Source organism: Panicum virgatum, chromosome 3N (genome assembly GCF_016808335.1).
Source record: "Panicum virgatum strain AP13 chromosome 3N, P.virgatum_v5, whole genome shotgun sequence".
NCBI classification, from domain to species: Eukaryota; Viridiplantae; Streptophyta; class Magnoliopsida; order Poales; family Poaceae; genus Panicum; species Panicum virgatum.
The window spans coordinates 36,763,043-36,768,631 of NC_053147.1; positions in this window are offsets into that span (position 1 = coordinate 36,763,043).

Sequence of the window (5,589 nt, forward strand, 5' to 3'; positions counted from 1 at the left end):
TTAATTTCTCTGTCCTAGAACCCTCGCCTTTAGCCGTTGCACCTTTTAATTTCAGAGTCTGTAGTGTTGAGTTTGTGTCCTAGGTTGAGTTTGGTTGTTGGCTTAGTGTGTTTCATGCACCAGTTCATCGATCCATCCATCCGCTGCCGTTCCATCGCGAAAACCCTAGCCACAACCCCTCTTCAAAACCCTGATTCAGAGGGCCTCACTTCAAACGGCCATAACTTTTGCACATGAACTTGAAATAGGGTGTTCTTTTTTTTTGAAATTGGGCAGAATTAAATTTCGCATCCAACCGTGACCCGGTGCAACTAGTTGGGCCAAAATTAGAATCCCGAAATTCCCTTTGGAATATAGAGATCTCGAACCCGAAGTTGAATTTTTCTTCCACATTTTCTTGAGACCAGAGCTTGCATCTGATTGTGGTGAAATTTTGTGAGCTTCCTTTTTGTGTGCTCCTGGACAGCAAAAAAATATTAGAAAAATAAAAAAAGAAAAAAAAGGTGTGAAGAAATGAGCAAAAAAACAGAGAAAAGAGCAGCAGGACCACATAGAAGAGGAACCACTTTGGGCGCTGGTCTTTGCTTGATTTTGTGCTGAGTTACTTCCTTGCAACGATCTGGTTTTATTCTGGGAACACGTTTAGGCCAGCAACTAGACTAGTGCTTTGGATACTTATTCAGCATTACCATCTGCTCTAAATTGTGTTCCAGATATACTTATATTGTTGCCCTCCCAAGCTCCACGTACCTATCTGGTTTCTGTAAGAAATTGAGCTTTGCAATCATTGTACCACTCTCTCAAGGTAAGAACCATCCACCGGTTGTCCATCTTGTGCTTTGCGATGGTAAGAACCTTGTAAGAGCTTGGTAAGACGTTTCCTTTTGCTGACTTGAGAGGCACCACTACACCTGCGTAGTTGTTGATAGGGATAACATTCATTGTTTGTTCCTATTCTCTTTTGTCCACAATGGCAGGTGCTGCTGGAGATGGCGATGGAACCCCCAAGGATTTCAACGAATGTGTCAGCCAAGAGCAACTGCAAGCTGCTGTTGAGAAAGCACAGCAAGGGATGAATGAGGCAATCACGAAAGCAGTCACTGATGCGCTCAATGGACTCAACATTGGCGCCACCATGGTGAGGTTCGATAGGCGGATATCAATGCTAGCAGATGAGGCTACCGAGTGGGACAACCACATGGCAACCAATGATGATGCACCTGAAGAATCGGTGTATGATGCCAATGGTAACATAGATCAAGCAGCTATACGTCAAGCACAACTACGCCGACGTCTTCGTAATAACACTCAAGGTATGGGTGCCCATCAGCAAGGTAATAATAATCGTGTGCATGATGATCCTGATGCTAAGATTAAGTTTTCCATAGCATCTTTTTTGGGTCATTATGATGCTGAGGGATACCTTGATTGGGAGATGACGGTAGAGCAAAAGTTTAGTTCCCACCTTGTTCCTGAGCAACATAGAGTTCGACAAACTACTAGTGAGTTTAAGGACTTTGCTATTATTTGGTGGAATGGGTTAGCTTCACAGGATGGTTTATCTGGTACATGGGAACAACTTAAGGTAACTATGCGTGATCATTTTGTTCCTCCTTCATATCATAGAGATTTACATAAGAAACTGCAGCGCCTAGAACAAGGAGATAAATCTATACAAGATTACTATGGTGAACTTCAAAAGGGTTTGATGCGTTGTGGTATTGTAGAGGACACTGAGGATTCCATTTGTCGCTTTTATTCGGGTTTGAATCATCAAATTCAGGACATTGTTGATTATAAAGAGTTTCACACTGTCAACCAGTTGTTCCAGTTTGCTATACTTGCAGAAAAAGAATTGCAGGGACGCACGCTTTGGAAGAACATGAGCAATTTCAGCATCTCTTTCACACCATGATCGACGACAATGACAGGGTCGACCAAGACGTCATCGAGCAGGACTACACCACCAACAGCAACCACACATTCTCAACCATCCACTACTGCACTAGCTACACTAGCGACGCCTTAATTAATAGCTGCAAAGGAAGGTAAAAATGTGGTACAGGCACCTTCAAATAGTTCATCTTCAGGAGCTTCCATGGGTCGCGGCACACTTCAGTGTCACAAGTTCCAAGAGTGGGGACATGTGCAGCACAACTGTCCCAACCAGTGAGCATACATTGCGATGGCAGATGGCGGCTATATGAGCACATTTGATGTAGAAGATGATGATGAGCACGATGGCGATGCAGACGACGCCGAGGTCGGCGAGGCTTGTGGCTTGGCGGACACAGCCACCTACAGGAGCATCATCGTCAAGCGAGTTCTTAGCACACAAGTGGAGAAGCTAGACAAGCAGCAGTGCCACAAAAATTGTTTCACACCTACTTTGTCATCAACAACCGGCGTGCACGTGTCATCATCGACAGCGGGAGTTCCAACAATTTGGTGAGTTCCGATTTGGTCAAGAAGCTTGGCTTGACCACACGCAAGCTTCCACAGCCATACCATGTTGAGTGACTCAATGATTCCGGAAAAGTGAAGGTAAACACAAGCAGTAAGGACCCACTTTTCCATTGGTTCATATTTTGATTCTACTGATTGTGACGTTGTAACTATGCAAGCATGCTCTCTTTTATTGAGTCGCCCATGGGAATATGATACTGATGCACTTCATCATGGTAGAAGTAATAAGTACACTCTTATGCATAAGGGAAACAAAATTATTTTACTACCAATGACACCTGCTGAAATTCTAAATGATGATAAAGGAAGAGCTAAACTTGATAAAGAAGAACTTAATGTTAAATCTGAAATTTAGCAAGGCATTAAATTGAAGGGTTCGCTTTTACTTGCAACAAAATCTGACCTTGCTGAAATTGAAACTGGTGTGTGCTATGCTTTGATTTGCAAGAATGCTTTAATTTCCATTGATTATATAGCTAGCACTTTGCCTCCTGCTATCACTAACCTTTTGCAGGAGTATAGTGATGTTTTTTTCCCAAAGAGATACCCCCGGGGCTGCCACCATTGAGGGGAATTGAGCATAAAATTGATTTGATTCTAGGAGCAAGTTTGCCACACCGCGCTGCATACTGGACAAACCTGGAAGAGACTAAGGAATTTCGGCGACAAGTCCAAGATCTTTTGGACCGCGGGTATGTACGAGACAGCCTTAGTCCTTGCACTGTTCCTGTTCTATTGGTTCCTAAGAAAGATGGTACATGGCGTATGTGCGTTGATTGTCATGCTATTAATAACATAACCATATGTTATCGTCACCCCATTCCGCGATTAGATGATATGCTTGATGAATTGAGTGGTGCTATTATTTTTACAAAGATTGATTTGCGTAGTTGGCTACCAACAAATAAGAATGAAATTGGGTGATGAATGGAAAACTACTTTTAAGACTAAGTTCGGGTTGAATGATTGGTTAGTCATGCATGCCTTTTGGTTTGACTAATGCACCTGGCACTTTCATGAGAATAATGAACGAGGTCCTACATGCTTTCATTGGCAAATTTGTGGTGGTTTACTTTGATGATATCTTGATTTATAGCAAGTCACACGCTGCACATATGGATCACCTACATGCTGTTTTTGATGCCTAGAGAGCAGCACGCTTGTTTGCTAACCTTGACAAGTGCACCTATTGCACCGATCGAGTTGGTTTTCTTGGATACATTGTTACTCCACAGGGAATTGAGATGGACGAAGCAAAAATTGAAGCCATCAAGAGTTGGCCGACCCCCCAATCTGTTTCGCAGGTGCGCAGTTTTCATGGTCTTGCAGGTTTCTATCGGTGTTTTGTGCGAGATTTTGGCACTATTGCTGCACCACTAAACGAGTTGACCAAGAAGGGAGTCACCTTTCATTGGGGGACAGCACAAGAACAAGCTTTTGAGATGTTAAAAGAGAAGCTTACACATGCACTACTACTCCAGCTTCCTAATTTTGGTAAGACATTTGAGCTGGAGTGCGATGCAAGTGGCATTGGGATTGGAGGAGTGCTTCTACAAGGAGGTAAACATGTTGCATATCTTAGTGAGAAATTGAATGGTCCCTTGCTGAATTATTCTACTTATGACAAAGAGTTATATGCTTTGGTGCGAGTTTTGGAAACATGGCAACATTACCTTTGGCCTAAAGAATTTATTATACATTCTGATCATGAATCTTTGAAACATATTCGTAGCCAAGCTAAACTGAACAAACGTCATGCTAAGTGGGATGAATTTATTGAATCTTTTCCTTACATCATCAAACATAAGAAAACGAAAGATAATATAATTGCAGATGCTTTGTCTAGACGCTATACCATGCTGTCTCAACTTGATTGTCACATTTTTGGGCTTGAATCGATTAAGGGACAATATGAACTTGATGCTGAATTTAAAGATGTGTTTGCGAATTGTAAAGAGGGCCGTTCATGGAATAAATTTGTGCCGAATGATGGGTACATGTTTAGAGCTAACCACCTATGCATTCCAGTTGGTACCATTCATCTTTTGTTGTTACAGGAGGCGCATGGAGGCGGTTTGATGGGACACTTTGATGTCAAGAAGATGGAGGAAGTTTTGGCCACACACTTCTTTTGGCCCAAGATGAGGCGAGATGTAGAGCGGTTCGTGACTCACTACATAACATGTCAAAAAGCTAAGTCTCGTTTGAATCCATATAGTTTATACATGCCTCTTCTTGTTCCTTCCATTCCTTGGGCAGATATTTCTATGGATTTTGTGTTGGGATTGCCTAGGACTAAGAGGGGGAGGGATAGCATCTTTGTTGTGGTGGATTGTTAAGGTTTTATTGAACACATGCAGACATACATAGAGGTGTACCATAAAGAAGAAAACATACAAATAAGACATAATAATTGGTAACTAAACTATATTGTAACCGGGTAAAGACAAATATAGTAATTGGTAATTACTATTGTGTTAAATTGTGGGTACCGGTGAGAGCAAAGAGTTGTGCCCGTCGTGCATCGCACGGGCAGTGGTGGAGGGTGATATGAAATAAAGTGGGGCCCAATAGAAGAACCTACAGAGTTTAATCTAAAAAATAGTGCTAAACAAATCAGATTTGCTCCTTGTCAACCAGTTGATATTTCTCTTATCTCTCAGTCGACATTGTGGCTCGTTGGATCGCCGATCAACGGACTGGGACAACTATGTGTTAAATAGATCAATCGGGTCTCTGTTGTTTCTTCATTCCAATCTCGACCTGTCGCCAGGGTATCCAAATCCGACCGGTCCGGTCAAACCGCCACCCTCCGGTAGCGGTTTACCGGACCGGTTTGACCGGAAACCGGTTGAATTCAAATTCAAATTCAAAATCGCATGTGCAACCAGTTCCGATCGGTTCACCGGTCGGTTTGACCGGTTTACCGGCCGGTATGACCGGTTTGAAATTTTTTTATTTTTTTGAATTTAAATTTGAATTTTGAATTGGGGCCGGTAGACCGATTTGGAAATTTTTATTTTTTTAAATTTAAATTTGAATTTTGAATGGAAGCCGGTTTGATACGGACCCAAACCGTGCCACCGGTTTCGTTAACCCTTCCTGTCGCCCACCGCTTCCCAA